At 37.9% G+C, this 15,357-nt stretch overlaps 1 pseudogene; it reads right to left on the reverse strand.

Annotated features, from left to right (window-relative positions):
* Positions 1 to 12,192: 12,192 nt before the first annotated feature.
* On the reverse strand, positions 12,193 to 13,608 carry LOC113184215 (nucleosome assembly protein 1-like 1 pseudogene; annotated as a pseudogene).
* Between the last annotated feature and the right edge of the window lie 1,749 nt (positions 13,609 to 15,357).

Raw genomic sequence — 15,357 nt, forward strand, 5'->3', positions numbered from 1 at the left:
GCCTTACATCAGCCATCTCTTCCCCCACCCCCACCCCTGTCACAAGGCTGGCCCTCCATATCAGAGCAGCTCACAGCTAGGAGTTACATAGAGGAGTACAAAATTTTTCTTGCTCCAAAACATCTCTAACCTAAATGTTCACCTTTGCTATCATTCCAAAAAAAAATATTTGTTGTGTAGAGTCATATTTCAAAGCCACTGAAGAGGCAGTGCAAATCTAAATGTAGATCCAGGGACTGTACCCATTGAAAGGGAGGGAAGCTGGGTACAGTGGCACAAGTTGCTCAGGAGGCTGAGGCAGGAGGACCGCAAGTTCAAAGCCAGCCTCAATAACTTAGCAAGGTCCTAAGCAAATTAGTGAGACTCCATCTCAGAATTAAAAAAAAAAAAAATTAAAGGCTAAGGTTGTGGCTGAGTGGTTGATTACCCTGGATTCAATCCCTGGTACCAAAATTAATTAATTAATTTAAAACAAAAGGAAGGGAAAGGGAAGATACTGACGAATGGATTGTTCAAAGTATGTAATGCACATTGACAAACATGGTATGATGAATCCCACTGTTATAGTGCACCAATAAAAATATAAAACAAAAAGTAGGGTCAACATCCAGGTCTCAGGTAAAAAGGAGCCTCCAAACTGTACTGCTCTTATTGGGAGAATGAAGCTAGATGAATGTATATTAAGAGAACCCCTTTTGACTTTCCATAGCAGGGTTGGCTTACTTTCTCTGTAAAGGGCCAGAGAGTAAACATTCCAGGCTTTGTAAGCCATATAGTCTCTGTGGCCACCATGCTGCTCTGTGGCCATAGTCCTTGCAGTGAATTAGTGTGGCGGTGCTCCAGTAAAACTTCAGTTACCAAACAGGCAGTGGACCAGATTTAATCTTATAGGCATAATTTCCCCCCATTCCTCTATCCGATAAATATCTACCTTCTTCATAATTTTGCATGGGATGTATTTGGTTTGCATAATCCCAAGCCTCAACAAGTTAAAATATTGGTATTTCGGTAAAATCGCCACTCTTGTTTATTCATTCCAGGCTTCCTTTTTAAAATTTATTTTATTTTATTTTATTTTGTGAAGCTAATAAACATTTCCCAGAAAATACATGTAGAATTTTATTTGATTTTTAAGCATCTGAAAGCAGTGGCAAATGACAGCATTTGAAAATGGAACGGGATTTAGAGACCTTCTCATTCAACCCCTTCCTTGGTATGACAACCTGAAGCTAAAGAGGCAAAGTGGATTGCCAGAGGTCATGTGGCCAGCAGTGCAGGGTGATGGGCACGCTATTGGGGGATTTTTCCCTCTGTGCAAAGCAGAGGGAAAAATGTTCTCTTTTTCCTCGTTTACTTAATTTTGAAAAACATAGTTTGCACAATGTTCAAAAGAAGTACATCCTGTGAGCAGTTCAAACCAACTGGCACACCACCCAATCTGAGGTCCATGGACAAAGAGGTACCACTTGCCAAGCAGACACATACCTATACTACCAGGAGCCTAAACTCTTCTTGAAGTTCCTGTTCTAACAGGAGGCTGGCCCACCCGTGATATGCAGAGGTAACACACATCTGCATTACTGTGTTCAAAAGGGTCCATTCTTGTCTCCTAGAACCATCTGAATTTATTATTATTTAAAAATTGGATTCTTCAGGAATAACTTCCAATGACAAGACAGCTGAGTTCTTATATTTGCGGTAGAAATGCCTATAAATTGTCCAGGGGACTTTAACATTCAGGGGACTTTGACATTTAACATTAACATCTGTTAAATGGGGTGAAAATTAATCACTATAGAGAAGGGCCAGGAATGGGAGTGTTTCCAATGGCAACTTAGCCTTCTACTTCCACATTTCTAGGATGCCCACCTTGAAAAAACGCTCCTGAGGGTAGAGATAGGAACACACAAATACTGATTTAGATGTTCAAAATTTTGTTAGCTTCTGTTCTTGTGACAGAATATCTGAAAAAAAAAAACAAATTAAAGGAGGAAAGGATTATTTTGACTCACAGTTTCAGAAGTATCCAACAGTTGATTATTTGATTTTGTTGCTTCTGGACTTTTGGTGGGACATAGCATCATAGTAGAGAGGACATGGAGAAGCAGAGTCACTAACATGGCAGTCAGGATATATATATATATATATATATATATATATATATATATATATATAGAGAGAGAGAGAGAGAGAGAGAGAGAGAGAGAGAGAATATGGGAGAGCACGGCAGGAGCTGAGGTCAAGACATACCCTTAAATGACATACCCCAAGTGACCTTCTTCTTTCAACTAGGCCCCTCCTCCTAAAGTTTCCACTACCCCCCAACAGCACCTCTAACTGAGGACCTTCAACACTTGAGACTTCAACAAATGAACCTCTGGGGGCATCATTCCAGTCCAAACTATAACAAAGATGGAACATTTATCCCTGCATTAAACATTTCCCTTGAATGTAAGTCATAAAAATAAATTACACAATTCCGTGACTGACTCATTCTACAGTGGTTCCCAGAGAAAGGTCAGATTAACTATGTGCATTCCCTTATGACCTTCCACTCAGTATTACATTCAGTTGGCATCTTTGTATTTAAAATATTCTGAAATCTTTTTCATGTATATTTGGTTCTTTTCATCAGACAAAAAAAAATCATAAATTCTTTGTCAATTGCTATTGCCATTTATTTCTATTTTCCTTTGTGTTTTCATTTCCCTCCTTTCACTAGAATTAATTTCACCATCCAGTCAATCTAGGTTATTGATTCTGATTCTTCCTAAGAGTACTAGAGTAATCCAAAAGAGTAAGCTCCTTCTAGGTAGAGATGTATGGTCCCAAGGACCTTCAAACACAGTAAGGTCCCTGAGTTTCTCCTACTTAATTTTGTTTGCAATATGTCAGGCTTTGTGAGAATTATCACATTTATTTAATCCTCAAACATCCTGATGGAGTAAGCATATAATTAGTCCATTTTGCAGAAAAGCCTATGAAGGTGAGAGAGGTTAAATAAATTACTCGAGTTCACAAAATTAGTGAGTAGGGGAGCAGGGATTCCAACTCATTTTGTCAGCCAACAGAATTCATACTCTTAAAAACCATGTGAACATTCCAATTTCCCAAAAGATGCCAGAATAATTCTTTCTAAAATGCAAATCAGGTCATATTACTGTTCATGTCTGAAACCTTCAATAGTTTTTTTTTTTCATTTCTCAGGACTTTATTCACAATATACTTTGCATAGAAGAGCATTTAAAAGCCTCGGCCCTCCCCCTCTTGCCTATTTCACATCTTCCCACCCCTTCTTCCTCAAGTTACATTGTATGTGCCAACCTGCAAGCTTCTCAATAAGAAAGGCCATTTCACTCTTCCCTGCTTTGCTCATCTGCTCCCTCTTCCTACAGTGCCCTCCCTCCCAGGCTGCCCCAGAGACACCAAATCATCAGCATTTTGTTCATAGCCATCTCCTCCTAAAAACTTCCATAAACTTTCCCCAATTTTCCTTTTTCAGCTCCTGTTTTACCTGTTTTGAAGAGCAATTTGGCCTCCACTTTATCCTAGAAATTCTACCTTTAGTATATGCTTTAGGGAAATTTTGCACACGTGTGCAATGAGGCAAAAACAGTGTTCAGAGCAGCTTCATTTGTTAAAATTTAAAAAATGGGAAAAATCCAAATAGAAATAGCCAAACAAGTGAATAACTGAATAAATTTGAGGATAACTATACTGTGAAATGCTATGATATTTCAATGAATTAGAGCTATACCAGGAATACTGGAATATAAGTATAGATAACCCTCAAAATTATACATTTATAAGCAAAAAACAAACTATAGACTGATAAAAATAGTTTGAATGCAATCCTCCTGTCTCAGCCTCCTGGAGCTCTGGGGTTACAGGTGTGCACCACTGCAGGCAGCTATACTTAATGTTAAGTTTTTACAACACAAGAAACAACATTAATTTTCTAGTGGATACATTTTCAGATATTTAGCTCAGAATCAATACTCACCAGCCAAAAAATAGTAGTATCTCTAAAAGGAGAGGTGCAAAATTTAATACTTTATTTTTAGCAAAATCTGAAACAAATAGTGCAAAATGTTAATATTTATCTGAGGTGATCCGTACCTAGAGATTTGCTATATTAATGTTTGTTATGTTCAGTAGGTTTGAAATTTTTCAAAACAATAATATGTAAATCTAATAATGTACTCAGGCTTCTAGGAAACCATATCTAGATCTAGGTGATAGTGGCTGCATAAGAGGTAAGGTGTATGAATGCACAATAGAGATGGTTGGGGGTGCTGCATATGTCCCAAGCTCGCTGATTAGACACATTGATTAGAAATCAGTCCCTGGATTATCCAAACACACGTTTTATTAATGAGCAGTTGAGGGCATGAGGGGGAACAAACATCTGGCTAATGACAGAGCAGGGACCTGAGTCATGAGGCTCACAAGTCAATGTTCTACCATGGTGCCACATCCCTTCTCAAAATCAAAAAGGGAAAGAAAAAAACATTTGGTTCTTGCCCACTGAGAGTTCCTGCTATTTTCCTCTATTCCCCTTATGGTGGTCTGATGGTAAATATTGTGAGTTCTTTACCTATTGCTTTGTATTATTTATAGCACAAAAATACAAGGAGGAATGAGTTGAAATGAAACAATCATTTCTGGCACTTGAAGTTGAGAAAAGAAATTGATATTTTGTAGAAATCAGATTACTGTATCCTTTGTGATTATTCCTAGCTGATTGCAGAGGATACAGATTTAAAGCAATCGGGTCACCAAGGCACTTTCCATGTCTTTCCTCACTGGTTTAATTTCACACACAAAAATGGGAGGGCTGCTCTGGCCAGCGTTTCAAGAACTATGATAAATAGAAATGGTGACAGAGGGCATCCCTGTCTTGTTCCAGTTTTTAGAGGGAATGCCTTCAATTTTTCTCCATTTATAATGATGTTGGCCTGGGGCTTAGCATAGATAGCCTTTATGATGTTGAGATATGTTCCTGTCATCTCTAGTTTTTCTAGTGTTTTGAACATAAAGAGGTGCTGTGTTTTGTCAAATGCTTTTTCTGCGTCTATTGAGATGATCATATGATTCTTATCTTTAAGTCTATTGATGTGATAATTTACATTTATTGATTTCCATATATTGAACCAACTTTACATCCCTGGGAGGAATCCCACTTGATTGTGGTGCACGATCTTTTTGATATGTTTTTTTTATTCTATTTGTCAGAATTTTATTGAGAATTTTTGCATTTATGTTCATTAGAGATATTGGTTTGAAGTTTTCTTTTTTTGATGTGTCTTTGCCTGATTTTAGAATCAGAGTGATATTGGCCTCATAGAATGAGTTTGGAAGTGCTACCTCTTTTTATATTTCCTGAAATAAATTGGAGAGTATTGGTATTAGTTCTTTCTTTAAAGGTCTTGTAGAACTCCGCTGTGTAGCCGTCCATTCATGGGCTTTTCTTGGTTGGTAGACTTCTGATGGCATCTGCTATTTTGTCACTTGAGTTGGAGGGGAAGAAAGAGGGCATGGGTTATTAATGAGGGTGAAATGCAATGACCATTATTATCTAAAGTACAGGTATAAAGAGACAAATTGATGTGAATATATTATGTGTACAACCAGAGATATAAAAAATCATGCTCTATATGTGTAATAAGAATTGTAATGAATTCTGCTGTCATATATAAATAAAAAGAAAGAAAGGAAAAAAGAAAGAGAGAAAGAAAGAAAGAGGGAAGGAAAGAAAGAAAGAAAGAAAAAATTGAGGGCTGCTGATGCAGGGCAGCATACTCAACTTCTTCCCACCACACACCCATCCAAGCTGGACCTGAGATTGCCCAGGGTGACACAACAGCAGTGACCAGCTCCCCTTTGTCCTCTATCCTTCTGTGCTGTGGTCCCCTCTACCTGTGCTGCTTAGTTTTGCTTGAATTGCTTGTGTGGTGTGTGGTTTTTCTCCCACCTACCTGCTGTTTCCATATCTGAATCACCAATCATAAAATGAGATTATGTCCCAACCTATAAGTGGAATAGGGCTCAAGGGCCAGATATTAAGGATCATTGTCGCATTGAAGTAGCCTAGAAGAATGCATTTCTGAAGTGAACAAAAAATAGATTTCACATCTCTGCCAGGGAAGGAGACCCATACTATGAATTGTGCTGAGTTTCGGGAGAAAGCCAAAAAGGGGTGAGCTTTATAAACGAAAAGTCTACGTCCAAAGAGGAGTATCAAACTTTGATGTGATCAGGGCTGTTGACCCCTGAGGAACTGCTCAAAGATGGAGGTAAGAGTGCCATGAGTCTTAATGGTCCTTCTGTTTTGAAGTGGAACACCAACCAGTGGCTGCCATATTGGGAACAGATCTAGTCTCTCAAAGGATAGAAGAGTGAAAAGCAAGTCAGATGCCACTCTGTCTTGGGTTGACAACACAACTTAACTTCAAGAAACAAAACAGTATGACTCAAGTAACCAAGGAAGCAGCAGTTCAGCTATAGGTACAGGGACATGGTTTGGCAGGGGAGGTGGTTGCTGGGTGATGGCTGTGGGGTGCCTCAGGCTCATTCTTGGAATATAAACTATGGGTTCAGGGGATCCTGAATAATTCCAGGTCCCACACTTGCATAAACTGATCCCTGCCTGCCTGCTTCAGGAACTGCTCTGCTACCAGGCAGGACTAAACTTCCAGGGAGAAGATTTACAGGGTAGAAGCCCAAGATGTTGGAGAAAGAAAATATAAACCATAAACCTTCAAAACTTGATGAGTTTCCTTCCCAGAATTGAAAGATAAATCTCTTCTATAAGAGAAGAGATTTATGTACTATATTTATCTAACATAAGATTACAATGCTTATATTAGATAAATATAGTAACAGTCTCTAAACCCCGTTATACTAGGAAAGGTAGAAAGGAACCCCTCTTTACTGTATTAAATTGTATCTATAAATTACCATTTTTTCCATTAATTCTTGACATGTTCATATAATTCAGTCTTAATAAATGTCATACAGGGTTTGGCCAATGTGAACCCTTTTAGTGGGAACTATGATGATTATTTTAAGTTGTCATTAAATGAACTTTCCTGGCTGCTTCATTTCCTCCATTGTAAAGTGGAGATTACACTCCATACCACCCATCCTTCCCTGGAATTGATTTAAAACATAATAAATACAGTGATAGCTAATGACTGATAGAGAACTTGGAATCAAGATGCTACTAGTCTAGTATTACACATTGAATACTATAGGAACACTTGTGAGTGTCCCCATAATGAATATTGGTGTTAATGGAAGCAAGCCATCAAAGTCATGGTACCGGTAAACCATTTAGGGAGTGAAGCTATTCAGAATCAGGCTTTATCCCTAGTGGCGTTCTCAGCATCTTGTGTCTACCTGTCCTGGGCACCCTGTGGACTTATCTCAACTTTCTGTATCACAGGGACATGGCTATTGAAGGGCAAAAAGGATAAGATCTAAAGAAAAACCCCTGGAGCTCTCCAGCTCTGGAAAGAGCCTCCATTCTAAGCAAACCCACACTCCTTTCTTCATCTTTTTTATTCCCTTATTAAACATTCCCTGGGAGTCCAGAAAGGTACCTAAGGCCCAAGATCCTATGGGGTTGTTCTTCCCATTTACATTACCCATGAATGATTCCAAACCAGGTAAAGAAGGAAGAGCAAGAAGGACAGCATGCTACTCAGAAAACCCCTTTCCTATTATTTGTCTTCCACTTTCTACAAGGAGGCCAGTGGCCCTTTCAGCTGAGTGGCAACTCAGTTACAATGATAACTAGTGGCCTTTCCCAACGGCAGCACATCATATGGTCATTTCCTTAGGTCTGCCAGGAACACTGGGGATATCAGGCCCAGACCTCACTGTAGTCACAGCAGGAAATGACCACGCACATGGTGAGAAGCTCTCCTTCCATCCATGAGTCAGGAATTATTGCCACACACAGTAGCAGAGAGCTGAGTTCAAGCTGGATGGAGAAGGTTGTGGCTCAGGCAAGAGATCAGGAAGATGTTGAGATAAAGAGGAGAATTCGGTTCATGCAGCACCCCACTTCCTCAAGCCCACACAGAATCATACTCACACATATGCCTGTCATCTGTCCTCAGCAAAGGGCAATGAAAGACACCCAGACTCAAACAAGCAAAGAAGGAAACAGATGGAAATGATTCTGGAACAAAGAGAATCCAAATCTGTGCTCCCAGCATCTATAAAGCAAATAAAAATTACCTGATCTAGCACTGCCTTTCTGTTCCCTGAACCCTGCCCCTTCTCTCCTATCTTAGCATTGTCCCCCAGCAATATAGGACTTGGAATACGTCAGTCCTGATCCTTCCCCCATACCTTTCCTTTTGCTATTCCTTCCAAGCTTCTGGAAAATATTTGGCTTTTCTATCCAAATCCATTATGAACTCATAAGATGAATATTTATGGAGTTCATTGAGTGGCTGTTGCATGCAAATAACTGTACTAAACACTTGGAACACAGTTATACACAAAAGACACCAGCATCCTAATCCTACAAAGTCTGTGAGCAAATTCCTGTGTCTTTTGTGACTTCTTCCACTGCTTAACTCATAAAAAAAATTGTCCATGCCATTTATTTAGTAATTAGTACTCTGCTTTAGTTTTTCACTGTTCTATTATACATTATTTAACATTTTTATAGGTATCTACACAGTCTCAACAAATGAACTCTATAAGATCTATGAGGACAGAAATCTCATTTAAATTTTTGTTTGTGTTTAAAGTATACTTTTGAGAACAGGGTGAAAATGAAAATATTCACAAGATAATAAAGGAGAATGGAGAGCTTATCATTCCTTAGTTTACTACCCAAAGCCTAGCCCAGAATTTCTTGACCTCAACACTATTAATATTTTGGTCCTGACAACTCATTTTTTTACTGGGGTTGGGCATTACTGAGAACTGAACCCAAGAGAACTTTACCCTACTCCTTTTGTTTTAAATTTTTTAATTCTAATTTGTTCTATATGACAGCAGAATGCATTACAACTTATATTATATAGAGAGAGCACAATTTTTTATATCTCTGGTTGCATGCAAAGTATATTCACACCATTGGTGTCTTCATACATGTACTTAGGGAAATTATATCCATCTCATTTCATCATCTTTTTTATACCACTTGACCCCTTCCTCCTTTTCTTTCCCTCCTCCTTATCCAATCTAGAGTTCATCTAAACTTCACATGCTTCCCCTTCTAACCCCACCATGAATCAGCCTCCTTATATCAGAGAAAACATTCAGCATTTGTTTTTTGGGGATTGGCTAACTTCACTTAGCATTATATTCTCCAACTCCATCCATTTACCTGCAAATTCCATGATTTTATTCTCTTTTAATTCTGAGTAATGTTCCACTGTGTATATATACAAAAGTTTCCCTATCGTTTCATCTACTGATGTTTACACTAAAGAAAGAAATTAAAGAATACCTTATAACATAGAAAGATCTCCCTTATTCTTGGATTGGCAGAATTAATATTGTCAAAAAGACCATACTACCAAAATCACTATACAGATTTAATGCAATTGCAATCAAAATTCCAATGACATTCCTCATAGAAATAGAAAAAGCAGCCATAAAATTCATCTGGAAAAATGAGAGATCCAGAATATCCAAAGCAATCCTTAGCAACAAGAGTAAGGCGGATAACATCAAGTTACCAGACCTTAAAATATACTACAGAGCAATAGTAACAAAAACAGCATGCTATTGGCACCAAAATAAACTGGTAGACCAATGGTACAGAATAGAGAACACAGAGATTAACCCATATAATTACAGTTATCTTATACTAGACTGGTAGACCAATGGTACAGAATAGAGAACACAGAGATTAACCCACATAATTACAGTTATCTTATATTAGATAAAGTCACCAAAAACATACATTGGTAAAAAGATAGCCTCTTCAACAAATGGTGCTGGGGAAACTTGAAATCCATATGCAACAAAATGAAATTAAACTCCTATCTCTCACCATACACAAAACTCAACTCAAAGTAGATCAAGGACCTAGGAATTAAACCAGAGACCCTGCATCTAATAGAAGAAAAAATAGGCCCCAATTGCTATCATATCAGATTAGGCCCCTCCTTCCTTAATAAGACTCACATAGCACAAGAATTAAAATCAAGAATTAATAAATGGAATGGATTCAAACTAAAAAGCTTCTTCTCAGAAAATGAAACAATCAGTGAGGTGAATAGAGCTCCTACGGCTTAGGAGCAAATTTTTTCCACTTGCACATCAGATAGAGCACTAATCTCTAGAGTATATAAAGAACTTTAAAAACTAAACACCAAAATAACAAAAAAACCAATCAATAAATGGGCCAAGAAATTGAACAGACACTTCTCAGAAGGTGATATACAGTCAATCAACAAATATATTTAAAAAAAGTTTAACATCTCTAGCAATTAGAGAAATGCAAATCAAAACTAAGACTTTATCTCACTCCAGTCAGATTGGGACGTATTAGGAATACAAACAACAATAAGTTTTGTCGAGGATGTGGGAGAAAAGGCACACTCTCTTACATTGCTGGTGGGACTGCAAAATGGTGTAGCCAATATGGAAAGCAGTATGGAGATTCCTTGGAAACTTGGAATGGAACCACCATTTGACCCAGCTATCCCATTCCTCTGTCTATACCCAAAGGACTTAAAAATAGCATAATACAGAGACACAGCCACATCAATGTTTATTGCAGCACAATTCACAATAGCTCAACTGTGGAACCAACCTAACCCAGTCATTTTTACCCCAGTCTTTTTTTTTTTTCTTTTGAGAGAGGGTCTCACTAAGTTGCTGAGGCTGACCTTGAATTTGTGATCCTTCTGCCTCAGCTTCCGGAGTCATTGAGATTGCAATTGTGTGCTACTGCACCCAGATGATGAGGGAGACTGCCCTATATTTTATAGAGTCTTTAGCAGCATTCATGGCCTCTGTTAATTCCTGAAGTACACCTGCCCCAGTTATGACCACCAAAAATGTCTCAAAACATTGCCAAATGTCCTAGAGGAGAGGGGGATAACAACTGAACTACCATCTAATCATATCCTGAAATGTCTTGAGATTATTTTCTTGTTTCTGTCAGTAGATTAGTACATACATATGATAGTAACATTAAAATAAGTACATCTTTAGTTTTGTGGGGGACACATCTTTCCAAGGCATGACTAAGTGATTGAATAAGAAGTTCTTTACACTAGGAATCAAATCCCATGGCCTAAAAGTGAGAAGTCAGATCCAAAAGGTAAGATTTTGCTCCCGAATTCAATTGCGTGTTTTTGGAGAATGTTTCAAATATCCCAACAATGTCTGGGATGGTAGGTGTTCTAGGGTTAGCTAGAATTGATCTTTGAAGCCCTTTTGTCCACATTCTTCTTGCCACATCTAGTTCTAAATCCCCAGCCCCATAGGAATGCAGGAGGGCAGCCCTCTCGCACATAACCTTTGAGTAGAAGCAAAAAGTCAATGAAAAAAAATTCAATTTTTCCTTTTGTTTGACTGCAAGCTCCTTTAACACTGAGATAGAAAATTCTGCCTCTAAATGATGCTGTGTAGAACCATCTCAGGATTCATTCATTTTAAAATAAGACCTAAAATTACAGAGTAAATCTATATCCCTCACATTCATTACTTAATAAAAATACTGGTTTCCTTTTGGGCTTAAAAAGAAAAAATTAAGACTTGAGTCACAGTTAACTGGGTCCTAGGAAAGTTTAACTGGACACTCCTGGGTGAGGAATGCATGAGGATGCTATAATGGAGGATGTGGGACTTCTGAAGCTCACTGGATTCTTAGTTCCCTGAGGCAGGGAGTGAACCAGGCCTAGCCTTCTCAGCACCTCTAGTACTTAGCTGCATGGTTGGCATACAGATATGATGACCAATAAGTAGTGTCTACTGAACAAATTCCAATAGAAACTTCAGGCACATGCCTGTGATCCCAGCGACTCCAGGGCAGCCTCAGTGACTTAGCAAGACTGTCTAAAAGTAAAAAGGGTTGGGGGTGTGGCTCAGTGGTGAAGCATGTCTACGAGTTCAACACTAAAAATTAAAACTAAAAATTTTAAAATTAAAAAAAAGAAACTTCAGTAAATTGTGTTTCCTACCTTTTGGGTTGTATCTTTTTTTTTTTATTTGACATTTTTATTTTAGGCTGCAAAAACAAAAACAAGCAAACAAACAACAAAAACTTGAAATAGGCTCGTCAAATGATGTAAATTCATCCTTTCCAGGAAAGCAGAAGGTAGATCAGTGCAGGTTATCCTCAAGGCCACATACATCCTGCTTCACTGTTGCTTGCACTCTGCTGGGTTTTGATCCTTCTTCGAGTCATAGTCTGGATCATTTTCCTCATCTCCTTCTGCTTCCCCTTCCTCATCCGCTTCTTCACCTTCTTCATCATAATCATCATCATCATCTTCAATAGCTTCTCCAATGAAGTATAACACTGATCTCGGGATTATACGCTCACGTAAAAAGTGACCAATTTCAAAGTCTGCAGCAAGAATAGCTTCAGCATCATCATCCAGATCTCCACTGTCAGGAACTTCAGGAGGGGCAAAAAAATTAAAGAAAGAATCATTGGAAACTGTTTTAGTCACGGTACGAACAGTCCCTCGTCCCTTGTGTTTCTGCTTCTTCTTAATAGTTTTCAAAGTGACATTCTTTCCTTTTTTCCAATCTATCTGGCACCCTGTACAACCCATAATTTCAAGTCCATCAAAAGAAAAGGGATCAGAATCGTCTGGTTCTGACCTCATCCTGTATGTCTTTGTCAACACTTCATTTGTGAAATATTCATTGGGTTCAAAGTGAAATTCTAAGATAAAACTCATAGGCTGGCCAGCATCTGAGAACTTCACTTTAATATCTTTCAAGTGCTTCAGAATAGGTTCGTCATGTTCCTGAACCATGTCACTGAGCAAGTCAACATTTTTAAAAACAGTCAACCAAAATTCAGGAATTCCTTTAGGGTCTTCTTTTTCTTCATCTTTTTTCTCATCTTCTATCTTGGCCTTTTCTTTCAGCTCCTCCGAAATTTCCTCTTCTTCATCTGGTTTCCATTCACATTCTTCTTCTGTAGGTTCATAAATTGCATTAATGATCTCAAATCGCTTATCAAATAGAGGCTGATACAGAACAGCATACTTCCTTTCAAGATCATGAACTTCCTCATAGAATTTGGCTTCTCTCTGTGCACATTTAACTTGAAGGTTTTTGAGAGCATTCACTCATCTTTTAACTACCCTAGGCAAGCTTTCAATGTATCCTGTTGGTGTTTCTACCAGACCATCAAGTCTTTCTTGAAGAGCTGCAAGAATCTGAGGATTTTGCATCATCTGAACAGTCAGCTGACGCGCTTTGATTTTTGTTTCTTCACCAGTTTCTTCTTCTTCTACTTCTTCAACATCATCCAAATCTTGATCAAGTTCAGACTGTTCTTTGTTGTCAATGTCTGCCATGTTGTAGGAACTTCAAATACCGGCAGCTAGTACGGGGAGCCAGGCGATCGGAGCTGCGCAGGCAGTGACTCAGGGAGGCAGCGGAGACGGGTTGGGTTGTATCTTGAGATGTGATTTGACATAAATAAATTTATATTACTACTTATATATTTACAATGTAAATTATATATTTATGCTTTATAATATATAAATAATATCTTTACGTTGTATAAAACAAACTTTATACTATTGAAATAATTTTTTTACATTTAACTATATAATTTAATATAAAGAAAAATAGAATTCACATAGAACAGCACAATGTCCCAAGCACTCTACTAAATTTTTTGCATATTTCATTTCATTTGGTGTACATTTCCCCTTAAATCCTGCCAATACCCAAGAAACTCCTGTTTATCCCAAATTAGTAGCCCAATAAGTCATAAAGAAAATCAGTGATTATCTACTAAACATCTATTCTTTAATTTATTTATTTTTTCCGTTCATTTGACAATGACCTGCTTATTGAATACCTATTTTCTATAAGCCCCTTCTTAAGATCTGAGGATATAAAAAATAATAAGACAAAGCCTCTATCTTCAAGAAATTTTTACCTAATGTAAAAGGAAGAGAGTTAAACAGATAATTATAATATGTTGTAGTAAACAATAAGGACAAGAATAAGTCTTGATGGATAGCCAGAGCAGGCACCTTAATGAGCCAGGAAGAGAATAGAAGGTGTCAGCACAGGTTGTTGGTGGAAGAAGCAACTGATCTAAATTGTAAAGGCCAATGAAATGGCTTCTGGAACTCCACAAATCTCCTGACATGGAAGCATGTGTGTGTGTGTGTGTGTGTGTGTGTGTGTATAATGGATCAACACTTCAACAGTCTCAAGATTTGTAAGCAGATTCTGAACACAATTTTACTTCATATAAAAAGCCTTGGATTCTACTCATCAAAAAGGAATCATCATTCAGAGTAGCCACTGTTAATCTGCTGGTAGGTTAAGAGTCAGTTAATTTGAGAAATTTTATGTTAATTTTGCTAAGGAAAATAACCCCTTTTCGGTAATATAAAGAATGGGAAATGGCTATGTTCAAGTTGATGTTTACATGAGATTACAAGGCCTTACAAATTCCAAGTGGTAGAGAAAGACTTTGTGGATGGTTTTGATCTTATTGGAGAATCCATTTTAATTTTTCATGACATTTCTAGTAACTCTACCTCCATGTTAATAGTGCTGTAAGTAGGAAAGTCTTGCAATACTGAGAGAATGTTGTGTTTGGTGATGAGACTCATGATTAGAGGTCAGGATAAGTTAACTGAGTACTTACAAGGGTCTGTTAGATCATATCATTCTTGTCTAGATTACCTGAACAAGATGAGATGTTGGGATGTCCCTTTATTTGTTTTTAGTGAGGAAATAGGTACACTCCATGGAACTGTGTTTGTTGAAAACTCAAGAGCAGATAATAGAGATAAACTAAAAGATTTTTACTGAGAATTCCACATGTTACCTCCTATTCATGCTTGTATATCACAGGAAGGAAAATGAGGCAAGGGCTACAGTCGTTCTTGTTGGCCACATCGTGCTGTGTCACCTTTAGCAGGGTGTGTGTAACCATGGAATTACCTGTTTAAAAGGTAACTGTATGGTCACACACTCTTCAGATCCTACATTAACACCATATACAGTATTACCCTAAATATTTGCTTTCCCCACTGACATCATCTGCAAAAATAATGGGAAATGGCTATGTTCAAGTGGATGTTTACGTGAGATTACAAGGCCTTACAAATTCCAAGTGGTAGAGAAAGACTTTATGGATGGTTTCAATCTTATTGGAGCAATTGT

This window comes from Urocitellus parryii, chromosome 1, assembly GCF_045843805.1.
Source record: "Urocitellus parryii isolate mUroPar1 chromosome 1, mUroPar1.hap1, whole genome shotgun sequence".
NCBI classification, from domain to species: domain Eukaryota; kingdom Metazoa; phylum Chordata; class Mammalia; order Rodentia; family Sciuridae; genus Urocitellus; species Urocitellus parryii.